At 34.3% G+C, this 27,750-nt stretch overlaps 1 long non-coding RNA gene across 7 annotated transcripts; it reads left to right on the top strand.

Moving 5' to 3' along the window:
* Positions 1–240: 240 nt before the first annotated feature.
* On the top strand, positions 241–24,573 carry LOC131032381 (uncharacterized). Of its 7 annotated transcripts, none has more exons than XR_009103442.2 (6): positions 241–384; positions 1,369–1,496; positions 4,142–4,285; positions 4,422–4,478; positions 4,574–4,659; positions 22,097–22,425. It is a non-coding gene; the product is annotated as an uncharacterized LOC131032381 (long non-coding RNA). The 7 variants fall into 7 exon arrangements; XR_009103443.2 differs by lacking the exon at positions 241–384 and adding an exon at positions 433–763; XR_009371915.1 differs by lacking the exons at positions 241–384; positions 22,097–22,425 and adding an exon at positions 21,803–22,086 and having other exon boundaries at positions 433–1,496.
* Positions 24,574–27,750: the final 3,177 nt, after the last annotated feature.

Below are 27,750 nucleotides of genomic sequence, written 5' to 3'. Positions count from 1 at the left end.
TTATATGATTAGTTTAAAGGTACATTCTAACCCTGCATTACCTATTATGAGGGCAGGGACCACACGGAATTGATAGTTGCACACTACAATGATGACTCCTCTACACTAATCGACAGAATTTTGTTCAACACCCGACAGTGAAAGTATCCCGAAATGGTGACAGAAACCAGACTAGATGCTCTAGAATGGCTCAACTAAGTGGTGCAGGGACCGCTCTTGATTCATTCCAACCTCTTTAAAATGATTCCTGATTGGTCCAACCCCAGTAATTCTAGACACTTCAGTTAATTTACTTTATGTGGACCCTCATAACTTTGGACTTTTGTACACAGTTAAAGTTTATCTCCTTGGAGTACTATTTCAATCAACCTTTTCATCCCTGAGGTATGGTTTAGTTGTTTTTATCGTAATGTATTTTCAAAGTACAGTTACTCTGGGTTTTTATGGGATAAATGTACCTGGACTGACTTGCTTGAAATAATGGAGAATTTTTATAAGAATAAGTGGAATTCTTGTTATATAATGAGGGCTTGAATTCTTGTAAATGGTGACATTCACATCCTAACATTGATTTGATTTTATATGAGGACACTATTTGTTCTGCATTCATCTTATCCTCTCAGTTTCTCGATGTTCTTATCTTCCTTCTCTCATTTGTCACTGTCTTTTTACGTTTTCCAACAGTTTTCGAACGGCGTTCTCTCATTTGTCACTGTCTTTTTACATTTCTCGACAGTTCTAGAACAGCCTTTCTCCATTTCGGGTATTTTATATTTTGTGATCTCTCGAATCTGTGCCTCTAAATGGGTTTTCATTGATTTTAACTTTCTGATTTCCTTTTTCTTCAGGGATCTTGTATATGGATGGTTTGAATGTCTTCTGATTGTTATTCTTTTTTCTGCGGGCATTTTCATTATTTTCTAGAGTTTTTTCATCCCTTTTTTCGGGATCTCTAATGGGTATCTGTACATTTTACTGTTTAAGTACTGTTGAGAATTTCTTCGTTGTTTTATATATTCTCTTACCATTTTTTCTTCACTTTTCCATATATGGGGTTCTCTGAGATCAGTCTGCAAATTGTGTTGTTGGGTTATTTTTCCCGTTGTTTGGTGCATATTTTAGCTTTTAATTTGTTGGGCTTTTGAGAAAGTAGTGTGTAAGTTTGTGTGGTAATGTCTTTCACTAGAGCCCAGGTGACAACGAGAGAGAGCACGCTAGTAAACATTCATATATGAGGAATGACTGTGAACTTGCGTGTTGTCTCTCGTTGTCACTTGATTTCTATTTTCATTAAATTTTCAGTTTATGTTAGAATCAGATTAAACCCATCACAGGGATTCTATAAAGATTCGTCAGTTTCTATAGCAGATCGAGAAGTGGCAACAGAGGGAAATGGACGATCAGCAATAATATTCATTGTTTTCTCATATTGGTGCTGCTATAAGAGCCGTCACAATTTTTCTCTGAAGAGGCGAGACTTCCTTCCCAGTTTTCAGGTAGATTGGAATCCTTTTGCCCTCTTTATCTTTTAAAGATGATCAGTTTTGCGTTAAAAAGCAATGTTATTTGATTCTAATCCGCCAAATGCTTCATAACCCTAGAGTATGTTAATGTTAGCAGATGACCCAGCACTGATTATAATTTTTAGTAAATGTTTCTCAGGGTTTCTATCTTGCTAGATAGATTCGATTTTATTTAATTTTTTAAAATTAATTCCATATTTTCTACATTGTATTTAATGGATATTTGTAGATATTAAACAATTTATGTAATTGAATTCTGGTTTTGAGGTTATTTTTGTTTCTTTAATCTATTTAGCTATCTGATTTGTTATCCCACTCTCATTTCTCTTATTTTGCTTGCTCATTCTAGCAGATCTTGGATTGTGACATGAATAATCTAGTTCAAATATATTCAAACCAAAAATTTATATCTTAATTTGATAAAATAATACCTATTGTCGGTAACCTGATCTTATAGGAACTAGGAAGGAAACTTTGATATTCTAAATTACAATTTTACATAGCCCGACGCAAATGCATGCCTGAAAATAGATTGGTGAAGGTTTTTCTGCATTGGAGTTGTGAAATGTTTGGTGCACACGTAAAATAATTTCCCCAATTTCACTTGATTCCTCAATCTCAATTTCAGGATCCCGAAGGGGTTTTTATTTGCTTGACGTCCATTCCTACAGTATACGAACTGCTTCAACTTTCAAGTCTAGGAGACCACTACAACATATTTTGTATGCTTTTATATTTATAGTCTTTCAAACTTAAAATATAATTGCTGAGAGAATTTTTATTAGTGAAGATTTTTAGGTGAAAGTTTTTCTTAAACAAAATGTTATACCTTATGCCATGCTTTAATAATGAAGTGGGTCTACTTGATATTCTCTTTTCGTTCTGTCGATATGCACTATTTAGTGCTATTGGGGAGGACGAATGACATGTTAACGTTAAAGTGAAGTTGAAGTTTAGAAGGAGGAAGCTTTGATGGAGCTTACAAGGAAGAAGCTTTGATGATGGGAAGAAAGAGTATAGTGTAATGTAATGTATATAATTATTTCAGAGATGTTTTTATATTCAGTCAGTCCACTCCATAATTTTATTATTTCATTTGAAGAAGTAAAAGTAATGTTTTATAACAGTAAATACATAGTAGAAAGGAGAAGGAAAGCAAACCAAATTTTAAACAAAAACATCTTGTTTGTATTTACTAATTATTTTATTATATATAATGTTTAATCTATTCAAAATAAATCTGTTATTAATCTTAAAAAAAATATTTTTTTACTTTTCCAAGAATCAAGATTTAAAGAAGATGAGAAACTTAAATATCATTATAAGCCATCAACTTAAACACCTTCTCAATTGATCCGGCTTACTTTCAAAGATTGAATTAGAGAGTCCCTTTTCTAATTGTCCTAGATTAGTGGATCAGTGCCCTCTTTGACATAGTTCCAAGGTATTTTAAAATATGCTCTCTTTTTTCTCTCCTATATATATATATAAACTTCTCCAATTCAAACATTTTCATTTAAATAGTGAGTTCCACTCTGAACACAAACAAGTATGTAGAAAGTAAATGTTTTTTTTATAACTTATGCCATGTCTTAATAACGATGTTGGTGTATTTATTTGCTCCTTTTGTCGACTCGACTTGCACTATTTAGTGTTAATGGATAGGAATGGCTTCTTAATGTTAAGACATAATCAAGAGTAACGTCGAAGTTTAGAAGAAGGAAGCTTTGATGATGTTTACAGGAAGAAGCTTTGGAGATATGAAGAAAAGCACACAATTATTTCAAATATGCTTTTATATCTAGTGGATTTGGAAGTCAATATCAGTCCAAACCATATTTAATATTTTCTTATCTGAATGAGTATATGTAATGTTTTACAACAGCTGAAACACAGTAGAGAAAGGGAAAAAAACCATCTGAGGCATGGAATGCCCAGATTTGATCCAAATAAATTGTAATCAATGTACCCCATTCATGCATCATAGGCAATTCTCTTTATAAATCTTTCTTATATCACTATCATTCTCAGTGTGGAACATAACCAAATATTTTTTTAAAAAATGGAAAAAAAAAGAAAGGTCTAATCTCACTTATAGGGGTACAAACACAACGATTTCCCAATGTTCCAAGGTAACTTTTGTTTGGCCACAAAAAAAGCTGCTTTCTGAAGTCACACCCTCCATATCAGCATCTTCATCTAGACACAGAATGATAGTTAATCTATAAAATCAGTCCTACAACTTTAACATGGGCAAAGAAAAGGTGAACCTACAAATTTATAGTTGTCAAGAGTGGTAATAAATGTTTGTATTGTTGATATTGATGTGTCGCATGCATTATACATGACTGGATATTTTAGGATTGTTAATTAGGAAGTCTTAAAGTAAATCCGAGTTCCATATTTGTGTATGCTAAATGCAATAAAGCACTTCAGTTTACTATCTATTTTTAGAGAATCTAATCTTTATAAAGAATTGCACTCGTGTAGTTTGAAGTAGAGTGGCAGTTTTCATCCATATCTGTAGTTGAGTTAAAAATTGAGTAAATGGGTGATGTTAAATTCAAATAATTATAGGAATTTGAAACAATGACAGTAGACTTTGATTCTTGATTCAGTTCAGTTCAGCAAACTGATTTAGAGATTATAGAGGACATATTTTCTGGCCAGAAGAAAGGAAGGAAAGGAGGGAAACCCCTGAGCGATAATATGAATGTCAATTTTGAAGATTGAACCATTGATCTTTATGAAAGCCCTCCCAGGTTTGGTGAAATGCTTAATGAGTTATCTTTATTACAATGCCATATGTGTACTAATGGTAATTGATAAGTTGTTTATTACAGTAACATATTGCTAATGTTTTCATTTCTATGACTCCTCCTAATTTTTATTGCACAGTAATATCTTAGTCTTTGTACGTCCAGACTTAACAGAATAGATGGACATCAGGCTAAGGTGAGGGTTAGACACTAGAAAGGAGTAATGCTGTTGAAAATTTTGAGAATAAAAAATTTCTATTTTCATTTTAAATTTCTTTTGATCTATAACAGAGAGTTCTTGGATGAGGAAAATCAGACTGCAAAATCCGGATCACATTACAGGGGTCATAAGCTTGGAGGTGTACTTGCCAGGAAAGGTATGAAGCTTTGTTTACAATTATTAAAGAACATCATCAATTATAAGCAGTCATAAATTTGCAATGCATACCCCTTTATTGATAGATTTATAAGCTATGTTAATTTATTGGTAGAATCAAGTGCTTCGATGTTCTATCAACTTATTTGTTGTTTTAGATATTTTCAGAACTTTTAAAACCGATTTATATGTTTTGTCTTCAAAATCTTCTAAATCAATTTGTCTTTTGTTCTGAATAACTGTGAAATATATTGTCAAGAGATATTCTTTAAAATGAAGAGATATATTATGGCAACGGTAGCATCTGACTAGAATATGCCAATCAGACTCCAGTGATAGGTAATGCATTTGAAAATGCTTACCCACTTGCGGAAATGTGTAAAACAGATTGACAGTATTATCCTTGATCCACATAATGTATTCAGATATAAGGCATGAAATACTAATTAAAAGCTTATGTAGTATCCATGAGTAATAACAAGTCCTGTTTCGAAAAATACAGGTTTTGTTCAGAGAAGCTATATTTTTTCAGACTGTCATATTTGTCATGTATAGGCACGTCTGTTGGAAGAGATACAGCTCTGCATACATACACTTATTTAAAGATTTGTGGATCCATCTATTTCTAGTATAGAGAAATTTCCGATTTTCAACGTTGATATCAGAGCATAGGTAAAGATCATAGCCCTGAAAGTGAAAGAGATGTGGAATTAAATAAGCCTTTGTATGGCTACAACTAACACATATTCTTATTATCTTGTTAAGGAGATTAATGAAGCTGCTGAATATTGTTTGATGGAATAGAGAAGCTGCCGCTAAAAGGAAAAGATGGTGCCCTAATCCAAGTGACGATGAGTTGCAGGTGCAATTGTTAAAGGAAAAGTCGCAAGAATACTGGAAAGAGATTTTATGTCAGATTGTTATCATAGGCTAGTCCATCCGTCTCAAGTTTGATAACCATATAATATTACAGATACTTAGAAGCTATATGTATTCAACTATTAACGATTGTTGTCACTAAGGGAAAACTAGAGGAAGATCGTGGCATTAGAAAAGCCATTTGAAATGCTATCAAAAGCTGAATCAAGGGCTCGTTAGGAGAATACTGTCAGTAACGTCCAAATTGAATGAGTTTTTTCTCAAATTGCCAGCCAACCCAAAAGAAAAGAGAAATTTTCAAAGGCAAAAGTTCACCTATGAAGGACCATAGCTAGCAGTGGTGAATGGGTTAATTTGAATAAGAGAGAAGTGCATACACTATAGGAAGAAGATCGAAGCACTTTTGAACTGTCCAAATCAAAGATCTCATTGCCAAAATTGAAGCCATAATTTGAGAGATTGTAGTATTTGAATCAACTAAAAGGAGATCAAAGCTTCTATTGAAGCCACCCACAAGTCAAGAATATTGAGAATATAAAAGGCATTGATATGAGAAAGAATTGTTTTTTTTTTTTTTTTTTTTTTTTTTTGGGCTGGTTGAGAGATATGTATGGCAGGTAAAAGAAAATCACAAAATTTATGGGAGGCAAATTTATTTGAAGAGGAACATTTGATATTACAATCCTAGTTTTCAAAGAGATTGAGAAGTTTACCAAATAATATTAAAAGAATTTTTTGGTAAGAGAAACAAAGTTATTGTAATTTTTCTAAAACATTTGCAATATTCTATGAAGTCTATATTATGTGTTAAAATTTAAGTCCGAAGAGATAGAAAGTCGCTAGTGGATCACTTTAAATCATAGAAAAGTGAAGGCATATAAAGCTGTCAGAGGAAGGTGATCTAAATCATTGTAAGAAAATTATTACCAAGTTTATAAACAAGATAAGTTTAAATAATTTGTTTTAATGGGAAAGCATTGTAAAAGAGCAAAGAAAGAATATGAGAATTTAGTACATGTGAATGATATTTTGGAAAATGAATTGGAGAAAATTGAAAAGGAAAACGAAGAACTAAAAGAGAAAAATAGATCACAAAATTAAAAAAAATATCAAAATTGAGAGAAGAAACCAATTTTTCCCATCAATTACTTGAAGCATATGTAAAGGAAAACCGATGTCTAAAGTCTAAACCTATACTATGCAACATCTCATGTGATACAAATGATTTGTACCATTCATTAGATGAACCATTTTATAAATGAGATATAGTTATCGATCATTTTGATGTAAAAGTGTATGGTTGGAGATAAAAAATATTTGAATTTATAGCTTGTTAGATAGTTCAGATAACCGGAAGACAACTGAGAGGGGGGGTGAATCAATTGTCATAGATTACAAGAACATTCAACAATTAACACTTTAATAACAGAAACCAAAACAACAATACTAGAATAGCAGTTAATCTAATTAAGCATAAACAAAAATCACAGAATAAAAGCCATCCACACAACACCAAGATTTGTACATGAAAAATCCGGTAAAGGGAAACCCATGGTGGGAAGCCTACCCACAATCAGATAATACTTCTACAGTAAGTATGTGAATTACAATGAAGGGGCATGCACTTGCAGGAAGCCCAACAACCTAGAACACACTGCTCATCACAAAAAGAGTCTCATTGACTACATATAAATTCAAACTACAATTCAAAGAAGTGTTGAACTGCAAAAGATAGCATCTTCTATGCCTAAGTACAGTTTCAGTTAAGCTCAATACTGGAGGATGAAATCCTCTTACATTAACCCAATTCATTCTCCAATGATCGATCAAATCCTCTGCTTGAATGATATTACATTATTTGCATATTACATTCCTTGACCATGACCTCCTACATTAACCATGATGATCTACAATGAGATCTTACATCTATGTATACAAACCCTCGACCATAAACAATTAGGTCGACGACTAGACAATAAATTAATTACATAATTACAAACCGTGTCGGCCTTAGACCAAACAAGTAATAACAACACATAAGACATTCCATAAATACATCAATAGGTCCTATCCACATATTACATTAAAGTCGGTCCATAACCTAGATCAACTGAGACCAAGTATAGGTCCACACACTTCAACAATGACCTCCAAATGCCAAGTCTCGAACATGATCACCAACAACATCCTGAAACTCCATCAGAAGCTGCACCAACACCACTTATGCAATTCATCAAAGATCTCCACTAAAAGCTCTGTTAGTGAAACCCTCACCTAGACCAAATTCACCTTTGATTCTATCGGCTGCCAGATAAAGAAAGAGAGTACCAGTCAGATTGTAGCCGAAGGAAAGAGGACATATGGTAATGTATATAATCTGAAAGAATATTTTGAATCCCAATGTATGTTGGGACAAGTGGATGAAAGCTGGTTGTGGCATAGAATATTAGGCCATATAAATTTTGATAACTTAGTTGCAGTAAGCAAAAAGGAGAGTGTAATAAATATTCCACCCATCATCAAACCAATAAGCACATTTTGTGATGAATGTGTGAAAGGGAAGTAGACTAAGGTGAGCTTCAGAACAAAAGAACACAACACCTCAAGACCACTTGAAATTGTACTTACAAATTTGTGTGGTTCAACTAGGACAAGAGCTCTTCCCGGTGAAATATATTTTATGCTCTTCATTGATGACCATTCAAGAATGACATGGGTCACTTTCCTACAAGATAAATCACAAGCATTTGACAGATTCAAAAACTTTAAGGAAGATGGTGGAGAAGGAAAGTGGGTGTAAGTTGAAATGTCTAAGATTAGATCGGGGTGGAGAGTTCACATCAAATGAGTTTTAAGATTACTGTGAAAGACATGGAATTAGAAGGCAATACGCAGCCCCTAGGACACCACAACAAAATGGTGTGGTAGAAAGAAAGAACAAGATAGTCAAGGAGATGGCTAGAACTATGTTAAATGAGGCCAGTTTGCTAGACGTATATTGGAAGGAAGCAGTTCATATTGTTGCATATACCTTGAACCGGGTTCAACTAAGAACAAATAACATAATGATACCTTATGAGTTATGGCATGACTAGAAACCATCAGTGAAATAGTTCAAGGTATTTGGAAGCAAGTGTTTTATCAAGAGAGATATGGATGGTCTAGGTAGTTTTTATTTCAAGAGTGATGAAGGAATCTTGCTTGGTTACTCATCAAACAACAAGGCCTATAAATGCTACAACAAAAGAATAAGAAGAGTCATTGAGAGTGTGCATGTAAGAGTTGATGAGGATATGCACAAAGGAAGTCAATCACAAGTAAACTAGTATGATGATTCCAGTGATGAAGGTGAGGAAGATCAGTCAGACAATGAACCAGAAGAAGCATCCAAAAAGGCTCCTAACCGGTATGTGTAGATGAACCACTTGGAAGCAAATTCTAGGTAATAAAAGTGATGGTGTGCAGAATAGGAGAAGACATACCCAGAATGATGAACAAGTCAACTTCTGCCTCATGACTGAAGTAGAACCTAAAACATTCAGTGAGGCTAGCAAAAGACAAGAATGGATGGATGCCATGGAAGAAGAACTACAACAGATTGAGAAGAACAAGACTTGGGAATTAGTCCCTAGATTGGAAGACAAGAGCATCATTGGCACCAAATAGGTCTACCAGAATAAGATGAATGAAGAAGGTAAAATTGTTAGGCATAAAGCTAGACCTGTGTGCAAAGGTTATTCTAAGTAGAGGGCATTGATTTTGAAGAAACATTTGCACTAATAGCTAGATTAGAAGCAATTAGAATGTTTCTAGCCTTTTCCGCCTACAAGGTTTATAAAGTATATCAAATGGATGTAAATCTGCCTTCCTAAATGGGAATTTAGAAGAAGTGTACATAGAACAACTAGGAGGGTTTCTGCTACATGATGATGAAACCTTTGTGTGTTAGTTGAAGAAACCCCTGTATGATTTAAAGCAATTTCCTAGAGCATGGTGATCAAGGCTAGATCATTACCTGAAGGAGAAATGATTCAAAAAGGGGAGTGCTGACAACAATTTATACATAAAGAAAGATGGAAACTACATGATCATTGTGGTTTTGTACTTAGATGACATTATTTTTGGAGGCAATAAGGACACCCTTTACAAATAATTTGCTGATCTGATGCAGTTAGAATTTGAGATGTCAATGCTTGGAGAATTGACATACTTCCTTGGTTTGCAGATATCACAGCAAGACAAGGGAATCTTTATCTCACTGAACCAAGTATGCAAAGGATATGTTGAAGAAATTTAAAATGGAGGACTGCAAACTGGTAAGTACCCCCATGGTGACCAGAAGAAAATTAAGCAAAAATGATGAATCACCGGTGGTAGCAAACATTGTACATGATAGGTAGCCTATTGTATCTTACTGCTTCTAGACTAGATATAGTGCATGCAGTGTGCATGGTGGCCAAATTTCAAGTTGCACCTAAGTAATCACATATGAATGTTGTAACCAGAATTTTTAGGTACCTACAAGGAACATTCAGTTATGGATTGTGGTACCCTAAACAAGAGGAATTCCTCTTGGAAGCATATATTGATGCTAATTGGGTAGGTTTCATTGATGACCAAAAGAGAACAAGTGGTGGTGCATTCTTCCTAGGTGACCGGTTGGTCTCATGGCATAGTAAGAAGCAGGATTCAATCTCTCTATCAACTGCTGAAGCATAATATATTCCTGCTGCTACATGTTGCTCTCAAGTACTTTGGATGAAGCAAACCCTCAAGGACATACAGGTGGACATCACTAATCTTATTCTCATTCGGTATGATAATTCAAGTGCCATGAACATATCAAAGAATGCGGTGATGCATTCCAGGACAAATCATATAGCCATCAAGTATCATTTCCCCAAAGAGAAGGTTGAAGGATAGGAAGTAAAGATGGACTATGTCCCTATAGGAGAACAAGTGGCAGATATTTTCACCAAACCATTGTCGATAAACACTTTTGAGTACTTAAGACACAAGTTGGGAGTTGTGTCACCTGCCTTATGCACTTAAGTTAGTAAGGAATTATATGGTCCAGGGGGAGTTCATAGTAGCATCTATAACTCTTGAACCACATGTTGATCATAAGGAAAGTTCGAGGCTGTATGTCGCAGTACCAGTTCTAATCACTAGTATCAGTCTAAGGGGGAAATAGGTATGAATCAAAGGGGAAGTATACATTACCCTTTGTCATTGTGTCAAAGGGGGATAAATCTACCAATATGAAGTATTGCAGTAAGTTGACATGAATGACAAAGGGGGAGATTGTTGGTATTATTAGCATTAAGTTGTCATTGATGTCAACTAGTTTGGCATAGTCAGTGGTGTGTAGGAAGTGGTGACTAGTATAAGAAATCTAAGTCATATGATGTCAATCCATGTGTGAGTAAGAACACAAAAGGAAGGTTACTAATACATATGAATTATGTCATCTGTTGGTAAAGCAGGCTTACCGGTAAGGCATAAACTGGTATGAAGGCTAGTTGTTTGTTTGTGATGAAGAGGCAGAATTTTATATAAATCACAACAACATGTGGTGAAAAGAACAAAAAGAATGGCATGAAGATATATCGAAAGGCAAGATGAATTGTCAGGAGGATGTGTTGTCGGTAAGAGTGATTGTTTAGTTTGTTAGTTTTATCAATAAGGTGAATTGAACCGGTAGTCAATCTTGGTCAATAAAGAATGTCAAACCGACATAGAAAACCAAGTAGAGGTGTATGTCGACAAAGATGAAAGCTAGAAGCCAGGTGGCAATAAAGCACAGGTTGGTGAAGTGTGCATCGATGTAACAGTCAACAAGCAAATCAACTTTTATGAAGAACCAACAAGTCATGGAGGATGCCAGAAGATTGTGGCTCGCGGAAGACAAGCTGGCATGTGATTGAACTCATCCTGCATGGAGATTTGATCTTTGTGCCCATTTGCTAAAGGAAACAACTGAGCCATTAATGGCATATGACAGAGAAAAGCAGAAAAGCATGGTGCAGACCTCCAAATTTAGAAAACGCACATTGGAATGCAAGGCATTGGTGGTGCTGATCGATGATATGAAGATCATATCCCTGGAAAAGAAGATCAAATCAAATCCAATATGGATTGAGTTGGTGAAGGAAAAACCTAACACGACACTGTTTGAATGTAGATTTTGGAGGGAACCTTAGATGATAAATATGTGAGCTCGAGACAGAAATCATTGATGCTTAATATGAAGAATGAGATAGAAGAGAGATTGAGCAAGGAGAAAAATCATCTTCCTTAGAATTTATTCTAAGAAATTTGTAGAGTAAGTTAGCAGGAGAACCGGTGAGAGGGTTTAACCAATAGAGATAGGATAACCGGTAAACTATTGCAGGTCTAATAGTTAAGCTAACCGGTGAGGTGTAATTGATCAAGAAGGCATCCAACTGTGACATAATGTGTTGTGAGACTGAGATAGAAAGAAGATAGGACAAGAATTAGAGAGATTAATTTGATAACCAATAGTGTGAGATCCAGTGAAGAAGAGAAGGTTGTTAACCGACAGAAATCTATTGATCAAGTGTTGCATAACTCATTTGCAACTAGATGCTATAACTGTAACAAAATTGTATTTCATTACACATCACCAAGTTGGAGCTTGGTGCACTAGGGGTTCGTGCTCCTTGGGTTTGTGCCCTAATTCATTGTAATTCATTGTTTCACTTGTGAGGCCGGATTGGAGCAGTAGACTCCGACAACATTTCTCACCAAGATTTTTTCCATATTGGTTTTTCCTCGTACATCTGGTGTTGTGGGTTGCGCTTGTGTGATTGTCTCTTTTGATATCCACAGTTGTCTTATCGATTTGATTGTTTAGTGTTTAGGGTGATAACCGGTGGGTTAGTGCAAGAAGATGAGTCCACTTTTTGGCCAAAAAGTGGAAGTGTTTTCCCTGATTTTCAAATTTTGTCTCATTTGAGCTTAAATTTTGAAACACTTAGAGATTGAATCTTGGAAAAAGTCAATAATATAAAAGATAGCCCTCTAAGTGTACTTTCCAAATATGTAATTTATTTTAATACCCACATAATAAAAAATAACTTTTTGAATGGAGTTTTGAAAACTATGTTTTAAAAATGTCTGTTTCAAGACCATACCATGCATGTGTACGGCCCACACTTTTTGACACAATTAAAATTATTTTCTCAAACCATTTTGGGAAATGGTTTGTAACACACTGAAGATTGATGAGCATATTTTTCTGTATTTTTTTTCTAATATTTTTTTTTAATTAATTTTTTAATGGCCGTAATTATCTTTTTAAAAATTTGAAGTGTACGACCCACATAATTTGATGTAAACATAACATTTTTTTTTTTTTTTAAATACAAAAGAATTTTGTGTAGATTGATGACATATAATTTTTTTTCTAAAATTCTTTAAAATAAAAAAGTTATTAAATTAACAAAATTAGTTAATATTTCAAATTTATGGACCCGATTTAGTATAAATTAAATGAAAAATAGTTAAAATAATCAATTTTTAAATAAATTTACATATTTAGAATCTAGACAGTATAATCTGAAATGGGTTTTAATTTCGTATAAAAATTCTCTGATTAGAGGCGCGTAAACTATTTTTTAAGTTCATATTTGTGCTTTCATTCATGGAGATTTGAATTTGTAGGTCCATGTCTCAGCTGTGGCCATCCCAGGCCTATCCCGGGCCTAATCCTGAGCCAAGTGGCGGGTTGTGGAATCAACTTCCACAAAATGGGCCCCCGTTTTCAAACAAGGGCGACTTGTGGAAAAAAAAGGAAAAATGCGATTTAGAAACGAGCCCCCGTTTTGTTTAAAAGCGGGCCCCCATTTTAGAACAAAACGAGGGCCCATTTTTTTTTCTTCGGACCCTCGTTACCTTTCGACTCGAGAGCCCGAAGCATAAATGGGCCCCCATTTATAAGAGCGCGTTTTCCAATGCGTGAACTTCCGCGAATTTGTGACTCATTACCTTGCACTTGCCCCGGTATTCTAAGGTTGTTTGAAAAAGGAAAAGAATTTAGGAACCACTGATTCACCCCCCTCTCAGTGGTACATTGTGTTCAGCAATGACAATTGAAGCAAGCATTTTCCAATATTTCTCACTAGCATTTTCAACTCTACTATCATAAAATAATTTTGGTAGTATTTGTGCAATTTAAATTTTATACACAATATTTAATATTTCTAAAGTGAGAAGAAAGTGAGTAATTAGATCTTTCAAAAGAAATTATTAAAATATCTTGAATTCAAGATAGGTGAAGCTCATGTTGTGACATCCATTTAATATACTATAGATAATTTGATGCATTGATTGTTTTTTAATCTAAACACTGGATACCATACACACATACTTTGAGCATGTCTTTTATTCCTTTTATTTTCTAGTTTATGCACTATAATGTATGAATTGGTTTTTGACTATTTATCTTACCATTGATACATTTTTTTCCTTCAAAAAGTTGATAGATAGAAAGAATACTATTTTTTTAATTTATTGAGATATACTATTTGTGCTTAAATTTTCTTTTGCAATAAATTAAAAATATGATATGTAAGGGAATCTCTTTCGAGGAGGAAGAAAAAGTTGATTACTAAAATTCACTTAAATAATGTTGAGATAATAGTCTAACCATACAAAATAGAGAGGATGAATTATGTTTTATCAAAATAAATCAACAAAGGGGATCTATTTTATTAGTGAATGAAGAGGAAGATACTTTAAAGGGACCCAAAAAATAAATAAGATGTAGGTATCAAGCAGAAAGAAATAATTAATATTAATCATATAGTATAGCTGGGATGGGAGGTAAAATATAAAAAATAATTTATAAAATTATAAAAATTAATATCATAATAAATTATTTGAAAGGAGAAATTAATATATATATTAACAATGATTGATTACAATATATATAGCTTTAATAGTAAAGCTTAATAACTTCTAACAAAATTGGAATCTACTATGATAGCTAATTAGAACTTATTGAGGAAACTACTTATATAGTTAATTTAATCACCAGGAAAATGTAAAATCCATCAGCACTAAAAAGGGAGATGCTATAAACTCCATAGCGAACCCTTTGCCAGGCTATTCCAAGGACAACGCATAGACAGAGATCTACTCCAAACATTGCTCATCGCCGAGGGAGAGAAAGACTCTGGGCGGGCGACCAGACAGTCAGACCTTGCGACTTGTTGATTTACTGCTACTCCTCGTTCAGGAAAATTCAAAAGGTTCTACTCAAAATTATGCCAGGAGCTCCTCCAATTTGAAAGGGAACATGCAGGAACTCTCACACCGAAGTGGCGACTACTAAACCCTAGATCTTCCCTAGCTGGTGATGTCTGTAGTAGGCAGCCATTAAATCCTAGATCTTCCCTAGCTGGTGATGTCTATAGTAGGCAGCCATTAAACCCTAGATCCGTCCTAGCTAGTAACCTCTGTAGTAGGGAACCGATTACAACACAATGTCATTCATACCAGGGGCAATGATCAGACTGGGTGGACTGGTATCAGTAAAAAAATGTAGCATTTTGATCAATGGGCCACCACAGACCAAATAACTACATACCAGGGGTAGTATTGTTCAAATCAGCCATGCAGGGACTCCACAATATTTGCAAACAACCTTGCCTATCCGGTGATTGATCTACAACTGAATAGTGAAGACGTTGTCATTTGGTTTGGAGATCGGCATTTGGGAGGAGGTTTTCAGACTGTTAGTAGCAGATAACTTTGTCATACTCAGACTTGTTTGTGATAGCAGCAAAGGACGACACCTGGCAATCATCTTGAGGTTCATTGTTAGTAAAAGTTTTCTTGCATTGTCATCGCTACAGTTGGGGTAACATCAAATCAGCATAATACAATGATCGGATAATATAGTGATCGGACATGGCTGATAGAGGACATTTGGGTTCATGGGCAGATGTGGGCTAGGAAGACTCGCCTCATGTTCCGCAGTGGGTCTACACGAAAGGCAGATGGAAGGACATGGCGATATAGGTAAACCGGAGTGGAAATAACAAGGTTTTTCAGCTAGCTTCAAAATACTTTCAAGGCTTCTTTGGGAACAAACGCAGTGTGGCATGGAGGTAGAATAACAATGGAAGGAGATTCACTCAAGGGCATTTTAATAATGGTACGAATCATGGGAATTCTGAGAAGCAACTCAAGGGATTTTCAAGGAAATGGTCTTTGGATCTTGGCAATCAACGAACATTTGCTAGGGTTGTTGGCTTGGCAAATAAGGAGACTGTGGCTAGGGTTTTTGTTTCTTCACAGCAGGTGGGAAATAAGATAAATGTGAACCTCAAGGAAGCTAGTTTGGAAAAGATAAGTAAGATTCCTTCTGATCCTATTCTACCCGAGGATTCTTCATCGCAGGTTTGGGCTCCTATCCCTTGTATAGATCTTTTAGGTTCTTATGTCGATAAGAAAGCAAATTGTTTGCATACGAATGCTATTTCTGGGGAAATTTGGGGTGATCAAATTAGTTTGTTAAATATTTATCATAAATTACAGAAAAGATGGGGGATATGCATTATTTTCAATTATTGTCTGTGAATGCTTTTATTATTGTCTTTGATTCTCCTTTCAGAGATGAGGTATTAAGAACTTCGCATCATTGATTTGGAAAACATTTAATTTCAATTGCAGCTTGGAAACCTTTTTTTGTTCCTTCTTGGTCTAGTTCAAAACTTATTCCTTTCTGGTTTGGTTTACCTAAAATTCCTTTTGAATTTATGGATCCAGATGTTCTTGAGAAAATTGGAAATACTATTGGAACTTTTTTAACATCTAAAATGGACTTTGTGGAGGGGGAGGTTCTGGTAAAAATTTGTTTTCTTATTAACCCTAACAATGTTTGCCCTCGTACTTGTAATATCAAGTCTCATGATGGTATTTGGCACCAGTCAATTGAGAAATTAGATACGGAGCTTCATAAGTCTCCTTTACTTTTGGATGCTCCTTTACTTGTGGATTTTAAGAAAAACCAGCAGGTTGTTGACTCTATCCCTAAATCCTTTAATAAAGATAGTTTGTCGGCAAGACCTTCGATTGAAGGATGTGGAAATGTCTCTTCGCATAAATTGGTAGAAACAAGTCACATTAATCTTGAAAATAATCTGTTGTGTCATAGTTCTGGGAAACCAAATGATCACACTTCAGGTTTGGTCTCACTTTCGTCTTTACTAAAGACATTTTCTAATAATGGGGGTATAGTGGATGGTAATCCCTTGATGAATGGAGTAGATCACCCATTGATGATAGATTGCCCTAAGATGCCAAATAATCACACAAAGGGTAAGGACGACAATTTGTCTTCATGCACTCAAAAGGAGGTTTTGGATTCTTCAAAGAATGTGAATTTAGATAAAAATGCAGTGGTTGATATGGAAACTATTAAACAGGTACCTGCCATAGGTTTTCCTAATGATGCTTCTTTAGTTCATGAAATTAAGAATTTGGTGTCTAATAATTCCCCTCTGAATGTTGAAATTAATATGGCTAATGAATCTTCCTTAGGGAATAGTAATCCATCAAAGGTTGTCCCTGTTATTATGCCAGATGAGAATCTGGTTCAGTAAGCACATGATATTTTTAGCAATCATGTACATCAAATGGATGAGGGTATTACTGATAGAGTTGTTTGTTCAATTGAGAATGATTTGGGGGGTATAAACTCGACCCTTCCAATTTCTACATCTACCAATCCTTTTGCGGTTTTGGCTACAACAGAGTTGGGTTTTGAAGATAATCCATTTATCCTGGCTTCTCCAAAGTCATGCAAGAGTTTACCAATTGTCCAAACAACTCCAGTTTTTTCACCATTGGTGGTTTCTCCTAGGAGAGGTAGGCCTCCAAATAATCTTAAGACTCAAATGGAAATTGATGCTGGAATTCAAAAGACTTTGTCCCTTTCTCCTGCTGGTGGGAAAGGGAGGCATTTGGTCTCTCTTGGTAAGCCTAAGAAAACATGCCTAACTCTTGTAAGTGTAGAAAGAAAGAGGAGTAAAAGATTCGTGACTAGTCCACCTGTGACAAGATCAGGGGCTGTGAAACGTAATTTGCAAGGTTGCTTTGGGGAAAGTAAAAATTCTCCGATTAATGGGAAGAGGGGAGCTTTGGCCTCCCCTCGAGGACAATGAGAATTATTTCTTTGAATGTTAGGGGCTTAAATGCCCCTAACAAGAGATGCTTAATTAAGTCCCAAATGGACTTAATTAAGTGTGATATTTTTATGTTGCAAGAAACAAAGTTGTCAAAGGAGTCTGTTGATTTGGTTTTTTCATCCTGGAGAAGGTGGAATAATTATAATATTGAGGTACAGTTAGTGGCATCTACTACAAATTGGATGTTGGCTTTAGTTATAAGCAAGATTTCGAAGGTTAAATTTTGGCTTTTTAACATCTATGCTCCATCAAGAATTCAAGGGAAGAGTAAGTTATGGGGTGAATTAAAGAGGATTTCTTCTCCCTTAAAACATGGTTCCTTTATTATCTTCGGGGGTGATTTTAATGCTATCACTGATTTAGATGAGAAAAGAGGAGGTGTTTTCCCTAATAAAAGGATTATGGATGACTTTGGGGATTTCATTTATGATATGAGCCTTTTTTATTGTAAGTCTCAGAATGGGGTTTTCACATGGACAAACATGAGAAGGGATTTTTCTCAAATTTTTGAGAGATTAGATCGGTTTTTATTATCTGAGAATTGGATTGATTCAGATTTTAAATTCTTTTCCTCTATTCTATCGGTCTCAAGTTCTGATCATTTTCCAATTTCCCTTTCAGTTATTGAGGATAGAGCTTCTTTTAAGTCTCCATTTAAATTTGAGCCCATGTGGTTTAGGGATTTGTCCTTTTTGCCTCTGCTTATGAAATGGTGGAATTTTGCTCCTTTTTGTTCTGGGTCCTATATGTTTCAGATTGCTAAGAAGTTAAGTTATTTGAAATTGAATATTAGGGAATGGAATATCTCATATTTTAAGAACATTTTTCAGGAGAAACAAAGGATTCAAGATACGATTGAGTGTTTTAATACTCATGTGCTTCAACATGGTATGGTGCCACAAGTTTTTGATGAATTGAAGTCACTAAAATTACAGCTTGAGGAGGTGTTAGCTAGAGAGGAAATCTATTGGAGACAGAAATCTAGAGAGTTATGGCTTTTAGATGGTGACAGGAACACAATTTTTTTTCATTCTTCAACTAAGATTAAAAGATGTATGAATAGGATATCTTGTATGCAGTGTCAGAATGGGAATTTATTGACAGAGCCAGAGGACATTGCTTCAGAGGAAGTTAGGTTTTTTAGGTCATTATTATCTTTGGAAAATGGAAATCTTAGCAATGATATTATATCTAATATTCCTCCTTTAGTATCTTTGGAAGAAAATAAGATGTTGATGTCTCCCTTTTCCTTAGAAGAAGTTAAGAGTGTTTTCTTTGCCATGAATCAGGATAAAGCCCATGGACTAGATGGTTTTACTCCTTTATTTTTTCAGAAATGTTGGGATTTTGTGGGAAATGATGTTTTATTGGCTCTCGAGGAATCTAGGAGAAATAGGTCCATTTTAAAAGAACTTAATACTACAAAGATTGCAATTATTCCTAAAAAAGAGGATACTAAGACTTTTGCTGACTTCCGCCCCATTGCTTTATGTAACACTTTGTATAAGATATTTACAAAGGAAATTTCCATTAGGTTGGCAAAAATTCTACCTCAGATCATTTCATTGGAGCAAGGTGGTTTTGTTCTAAGAAGGGAGACAACAGAGGGTGCAGTTGTAGCACATGAGGTGTTGCATTCTATTTCCACCCAAAGAGCCCCGGTCATGATACTTAAACTAGACATGATGAAGGCTTATGATAGAGTAGAGTGGGGGGCTTTATGCGTTGTTCTTAAGAAGTTAGGGTTTTCCAAGGCTTGGGTCAAATGGATTCATGCATGTATTTCTTCTGCAAGATTCTCGGTTTTAATTAATGGTTCTCCTTGTGGTTTTTTCACTTCCTCTAGGGGTTTGAGATAGGGAGATCCCCTTTCTCCCTTTTTGTTTATTCTCCTAGCTGAAACCTTTAGTTGGACTATTAGGGCTGCTAAAGTTGGGGGGCTTTGGAAAGGTATAAGGATTCAAAATATTCCTCAAAGTATTTCTCATTGTCTCTTTGCAGATGATACTCTATTATTTGGACATGCTTCATTAGTTGAGGTAAAAGTGATTAAAGGAATAATACAAAATTATGCATCGTTTTCTGGTGAGAAAGTGAATGGTGATAAATCAAAGATTTTTTTCCTTAATATATCACAACTGGTTCAACATAGGTTGCAATCCTTTTGGGGATTTGAGATTGGAAATCTTCCATGTACTTACCTTGGGATTCCTTTCTTTGTTAAAGAGGATAAGATTGGTTTTTGGGATAAGATTATTTCGGTCATTTCTAAAAGAATTCTCTCATGGAATCATAGATGGTTAACTTTGGTGGGTAAAATTGTTCTCATCAAGTCTGTTTTGAATGGTATTCCCATATATCTCATGTCTGTTTTGAAGTCTCCAAAAGCAACCATTGTTAGTTTATAGGATACTCTTAGAGATTTTCTTTGGAACAATAATAAAGATGGCAAGAAGAAACTCCCTTTAGTTGCATGGGATACGGTATTTTTGCCTAAGGAACTTAGGGGAATAGGAATTCAGAGTCTAGAGAATCAAAATTTAGCCTTAGGTGCTAAGTTGGTTTGGAAATTATAGGACAAGCCTAGCTCCTTATGGGCACAGATTATGTTTGCCAAATATTTAAATAATGGACCGAGAGAGTCCATTTTTAAAGTCTCAAATTTGCCTTTGGGTTCTGCTATTTGGAATTTCCTTTGTAAATGTAGATCAGTTATTTTGCCTCATCTCTCATGGATTGTTCATAATGGTAGAAAGGTCAGATTCTAGGATGAAGTATGGAATTGACACACACCTTTGGTGAATATTAGGGATTGGTCTCCTCTGATCACTATTCTTTCCTCCCTCTGGGGTGTTTTTGTAGGAGATTATTTTGAAATTGTGACTAGTGGACCCCTTAAGCTAGCTAGATGGAAGTCAATTGATTTCTTAGATGTTGATCAAAGCATGAAACTAGATTTTGAAAAGATTTTGGGGGATAGAATTGTATTTCTTTCTGATTCTAAGGATGAACTTATTTGGACAAAGAATATTTCTGGTAAGTACACTGTTAAAGATGGTTACAACTCTCTTATGGTTGCTAAAGATTTATCTTCTTGGCCTTATAAGTTGTTTTGGCATTCGGCTTGTCTTCCCAAAGCTGGAGCCTTTGCTTGGTTGGCAGTTCAGGATAGAGTCCTTACAGGTATGAGACTAGACAGGTTTGGTATTACTACTATTTTCCCTTGTGTCCTTTGTAACAAAAATTAGGAATCTTCTTCACACCTGTTCCTACATTGTGATTATGCTTATGAATGTTAGCAGTGGTTGTTTGAGAAGTTAAATATATCCTTTGTTATTGGTAAGGATCTCATTTCCCATTTTAGATCTTGGCCCTTTATGTTTGCCTCATCTTTTTATGCATGCCTTTGGATCATATCTCCATCAATTGTGATTTGGAATGTTTGGTTAGAGAGAAACAACAGGATATTTAAAAAAACAAGGTCTCCTATGTCTAAGTTCTATTAGAAATTGAGTCTTCAATCTCTGAGGTTTCTTTGTCATTTATTTATAAGAATTTGGAAAATCTTACTTCTTTTTCGCACTGGGATAGTAGAGTTACTAGAGTTTGGAATCTGCTGGCAGTTTTACCCTCTCATGGTTCAATTTTAAAAAAGAATGATGCAATAGGTAAGAGATGCTCTGCTAGATGGAAACCTCCTCCGCAGGGGCACTTTAAACTGAATTTTGATGGGGCCTCTCATGGTAACCCTGGGCCGGCTGGGGTAGGCATGGTAATTTATGATCACAATGCAAATTTTATTTGAGCTAAGTGTCATGCTATTGGTTTTAAAACTAACAATTATGCGGAATTTCATGCTTTGTCTTTTGGATTGGATATGGCAATCTCTTTGGGAATTAAGGACTTAATAATTGAAGGTGATTCTATGGTGATTATTCAATGTGTTATGAAAAAGAAATCGAATTGTTGGAATTTGTAGTATATACTTGATCCCATTTTACAAAAATTAGAATTGTTTGAATCTTTCTTGGTATCCCATTGTTACAGAGAAGTTAATAAGATTGGAGATTATTTGGCAAATTTAGCCATTGATAGCAATGCCAATCAACGAGAGGTGGGTTTTGAGGAAATTCCTTCTAGGGTATGGGAAGGTTTGCAATAATAGTCATATGATTTTCTTGAGTAATGTCGATGTAAAATTTTATGATGATAATTATTCACGCTTTCCCCTTTCATTTCAAGTATTCATGTTCATTATCTAGAGAAGAGTTCGAGGTCATGGTATTTGATATGATAGTGTTTTTCCAAAGGTTTTTTGATACTTTCTTTTTTGGCAGGAAGGTTTTTGGCTCATGGGATTTGGCACAGGGCTTTGGAAAATTTTGTGTTCTTCCATTGATAGTAGCTATGGAGTCTACATTTGAAAATTTTCCGATGGGTTTTTTTGGCAAATTGTCATATGGGCTCTATGCAAAACTGATATTATATGTGTTGTGACCGCATTTTGTATGTGGTTTTGGGCGGGGTGTATAAATTGATCCGTTAGATACTATAGGTTTATTTTATGAGCTGTGACCAGAGGTTTTCTTCCCATGGTTCTTTCCTCTGGTATGCTCTTTGAATCCTGTGTAAAAAATAAAAAATATTAATAAAAAAGTTTAGTGGAATAATCCACTTTTATTGAAAAAAAAAAAATAGAACTCATTGATAACAATCTGAAACCTAACAATAACACCTCTATAACTCTTTCTAACACTTATTCACAATGTGTATAATTTAGTTATCTATTATTATAGCATCTTTTCTTAAATGAAGAACTATAGTCATATATCTATATATCTCTATGTATTACCAATTTTCTTATATCTTAAATTGCATCCAACATTCTCTCTACAACCAAGCATCCATTAACTATCACACAAGCACACCAATGTTCATTATTGGAATCTTAAGCACCTTTCTTCCAACACCCAAAGTGGAGACATGTCAAGGAACCTATATTTCCCCACACAACCTCTTCAAGTGTGCATTAATGATCCAACACATCTAATAGTCATCCAAATTATATTTGGATGTTTGCATTATTAAAAAATCTTTTGGATTCACTATGTATAATTTTTCAACTAACATTTTAGCTCGTAGTCAATGATCCATTATCAAGAAGGAAAAATTGAAGGATAAGATAAAAAACAAAAAAAAACTAGGGGAAGGAAGGAATACTCAAGAAAAAAGGACAAGACATGAGAAAGAGGAGAAAGTTAGAGGTGGAAAGAAAGATTTGTTATAAAGACTAGACATATAAAAGAATTTCTCTATATGCTTGATAACATATATAAGGTCAAATGAATAAATATGAATGCACACATTTGTATGTACATAATTCATTTTACTATATATGTAAAAGTATCAATGCACATGTGTGTGGGTGCGTGAAAAGGGTAACAATATGTTACATATATGAGAATGTATGGATGTAGATATATACGCACACAAACATTTAAAAAAAATGTGAGTAAACATAATATAAGGCAACAATAATATATGAGGAAAGAAGTACAAACACACATGGTCCACACACACATAGGAGAGAGAGAGGATACTAAAATGTAAAACTCTAGATCATATATATAGTCCTATGTATATATAGGCTTCTGTTTATGAGTACTTTCCTCTTCTTGATGAGCAGACACCAAGTCACCAAGTCTTATTTGAAACATTGATTGAAAAAATATGCACAATGAAGCCAAAATTAATCTTAATTATACTACATAGATTGTGGAAAATTCATGCTTTAAATGATTTCATCTTCTTTTTATTTAGGTAGTCTAGCCAATCACAATGATACTTTTAAAGAAAAACTTTTCTTTACAAAAACTATGATGCTTTCTCCTTCTCATTTTGTTGTTGTACATGCACTCAAAAGCCAAGACAAACACATCCAAAAAATCAAACTTATGCTACAACAAACCCTACTTTTATCTTAAGATGTTCAACTACTAAAATGCTCACATTTTCTTAATCACACTAAATTTAGAGTTCCATCTACTCCCTAACTAAAACTATAAAACACTTAACTAAAACTACTTGACAACACATCTACAATTCCTACCAACACTTAGCAAATATATAATTATTTATTTATTATGCTAACACTAACACTCTTATCTGATATAGTATTACGAATCATGATAAAGAGAATAATATTTTGACTAGGAGAATATAGATGATCCTAAGAGAGCGAAGTTTGAATACACAAATTGAAATCCTAAGAGAATGTGGCCTGACTAATGCTGCATTTTTCACTTGTCACATATGTACAATATTCATTATCTTATCCGCCGCTTTTTCTTTCTATTTGTTGCATCCCCTCTTTTTCTACTTGTAGCTCTAATGTTTTTCTTTACATTTGTTGCATCCCATAAATTTGCAATGGATATCCGTTCAATGTTCGATAAACTTCTTTGTTGTTTTAGATTTTTTTTTTAAATTTTAATAATATTGCAGAGACAGATTATGAAGATTAGAATGGCAAAAAAATCATTTATTAAAATCTGATTTTAATAATATTGCAGAGACAGATTATGAAGATTAACTGCATTCATTTTCCAGAGCTTTTCTATCTGATCGAATTATGTGAATGAGGCAAGTAATGTGTTTGAATATGGTTACCCACTTGCAGAAATGTGGAAAACAGGTTGGCAGAATTATCCTTGGTCCACGTAATGTAGTCAGATTCAAGGCATGAGACACTAATTTAAATTTGATTTATTATTTACGGGTAATATAAAATCTTGTTTGAGAAAAAATTAATCTGTAATCAGGGAACTCACAATTTACCATGATAAATGAAGATTATTTTTTTTAATATATAATCTTTAGATTTACAAAGTTTGAATGGATGATAAAAGAGATGGAAAGCTTAATTAAGATATCTTTTAATTTTGTCAAAAAGGATACGGATCGAGTAAGGAGGATTGGTGAATGAAGCTCTCTAGCTTAATCATTGAGAGAGGATCGGGCAAATCAGGGGGAACCATTTGAGTTGATAGTTTAAATTTTCTCAATCTTTTCTTATGATTGGGTCAAATTTATTATAATGGTCAAAATTATATATCTTGTACATGGATTAGCATTTTCGATTTGTTAGGGTTCTTTTGGCTTTGTAGTGTGTGTATTGTTAGGATCCAGGAAGGACAATTGAGAGGGGGGGTGAATCAGTTGTCAACCATTTTTCAACAAATTGTAATCCAAATGCAAATTATTCCAACTTAAACTTAATGCCGGTAAACCAAACTTAAGTGTTGGTAAAACAGATTAACAGATATAGCAGTACCGGTTTAACTTAATGCATGAAAGCTAAGGAAAGATAACATCCACAACACACGCCAAAAACAAAATGCCAAAAATAGAATGCCAAAAACCAATGAACCAACAATCTTCCAAAGGTAGATCAATAAAAAGTTATGTAATAGAAACAGAAACCAAAACCAAAAATACATATATCCAAAGAGTATATCTCTCAACGTAGAATGATCATCTCTCCCAAAATACAATTTTTTTCCACAGATATCTCTCCCCCTTTGACATCAAATGCCAAAGCAATTTAAGTTTTCAAAAACATAACATTCAGCCAACTACTCTCCCTGAGAAGTAGCTCTCCTCCATCAAAGCCGAAAAAAGATTTTTTTGTTAGTCCTTGTCGGTTTGATGTCAATCTCCATCATTCAAGTCTCTGTTGGTGGGGAAATTACCCCAAGCTGCTTTTTAAGATATTCAAATGTTTCTTTAGGCAAAGGCTTTGCAAAGATATCTGCAATTTGCTCTTTAGTATTCACATAAACCAAATTCACTTCATTTACTTCAACATTCTCTATCAGAAAATTGTACTTAATAGAAATATGCTTTGTCTTAGAGTGAAATACTAGATTCTTTGATATATCAATTGCTCCTGAAATATCACAATAGATAATTATTGGTTCTTTGCATTTTACTTTTATGTCCTTCAATATTTGCTTGATCCATAATACCTAAGTACAATTAGTTGTTGCTGCAACATATTCTGATCCTACTGTAGATAATGATGTACACGTCTATTTCTTGCTTATCCATGAAATCAATCTTTTGGCAAGAAAGAATGCACCGCCAGTGGTACTCTTTATGTCATCTACATCTTCTACCCAATTCGCATTGATGTATCCACATAAGTAAAAAATTTCATCTTTAGGATACCATAAACCAAGATTTGTTGTGCCTTGTAGGTATTGGAAAATCCTTTTAATTGTTGATTCATGATTTTCTTTAGGATTGCTTTGAAACATGGAAACAATACATACTGCATTTATTATATCGGGTCTTGTTTGTGTTAAATACAGTAAACCTCCAATCATAGATTTGTACCTTGTCAGATTAATAGGGAGTTGAATCATCCTTCAATGTCAATTTATCAGTTGTAGTCATAAGAGTGCTTATTGGTTTGGAATTTTCCATACCAAATTTCTTCAAGAGTTCCTTCAAGTACTTTGTTTGACATATGAATATACCTTTATTTGTTTGTGAAATCTGCAAATCCATGTGTTGTTCTTTTCTCACTGATCCAATTCCTCTTCCATAGCTTTCATCCAACACTCATCCTTACATGCTTCATCTACTGATGCTAGTTCAATTTGAGAAATTAAGCATACCTCTTCAGCTACCAACCTTCTCCTTGTCATCACTCATTTGCTTTTGTCTCCAATGATCTGATCTTCTGAATGATTCAACCTTACATACCTAGGAGTCTTCTGACTTTCTATTTCTCTTTTGTGATCTTCAATTACTATTGAATTTTTAGATACTGATGGAGTAATTGGTTCAACATTTTGTTCGAGTACAAGTGTTACTAGTTCAGTTATGATCATTTCCACTTCTGGTTCTCTCTCATAATTTTTGATTTGACCTCTATACTGCTCATCCACCTTGACATTAGCGCTCTCCAGAATTCTCCACAATCTTTTGTTATAACATATATATGCTTTTCTTTCATTTGAATAACCATGGAATATTCCTTCATCACATCTAGGATCAAATTTTTCAATGGAATTATCTCGTTTGATATAGTATTTACTACCAAAGATTTTGAAGTACTTAATAGTAGGTTTATGACCAAACCATAACTTATAAGGTGTCTTACCGGTGTCTCCTTTGATATGAACTCTGTTGAATGAGTATACCTTCATTCTCATAGATTCTCTCTAATAGATACGAGGTAAATTAGCTTCCATCATCATAGATCTAGCTTCATCCAAGATAGTTATGTTCTTTCTTTCCACAATACCATTCTATTGAGGTGCCTGGGGTGTAGACAACTATCTCCTTATCCCATGTTTCTCACAATAACTATTAAATTCACCAAATGTGAGTTCACCACCTTGATTGGATCTTAAACATTTAATCTTCAATCTTGTCTCTGTCTCAACCATAGTTTTAAAGTTCTTGAACTTTTCAAAGGCTTCAAATTTCTCTCTTAGAAAATTAACCCACATCATTCTAGAATAGTCATCAATGATTAACATGAAATATCTATCACCATAAAAACTTCTTATTCTAGCAGGACCACACAAATCAGTATGAATTAGATCAAGAATATCATTAAATTTGTCTTGAATACTCTTAAAAGAAGTTTTGAATTTATTTCCCATTAGATATTTCTTACATATCGGATTATGAGGCTTCATAATCTTAGGTATATCTCTAATTGCCTTAGTTGAACTGATATTTAAAATGTAATAAAAAATCACATGACATAACCTCTTATACCATACCCAACTCTCATCAATATGTGAAATCAAACATGTCTTCTCACTGGAGTTCAAATGAAAGATGTTAACTCTACTCTAAGTACCAGTTGCAATCTCCAATCCAGATCTGTTGATGATTTTGCATTTTCCATCCTTGAACTGTAATTGAAATCTCTTATCCACCAACTGTCCTACACTCAAAATATTAAGCCTTAATCC

The sequence above is a fragment of the Cryptomeria japonica genome, chromosome 3, assembly GCF_030272615.1.
Source record: "Cryptomeria japonica chromosome 3, Sugi_1.0, whole genome shotgun sequence".
Taxonomy (NCBI): Eukaryota; Viridiplantae; Streptophyta; class Pinopsida; order Cupressales; family Cupressaceae; genus Cryptomeria; species Cryptomeria japonica.
Note: the sequence above shows the minus strand (reverse complement) of the source record. Positions and strands in the feature narration are given on the sequence as shown.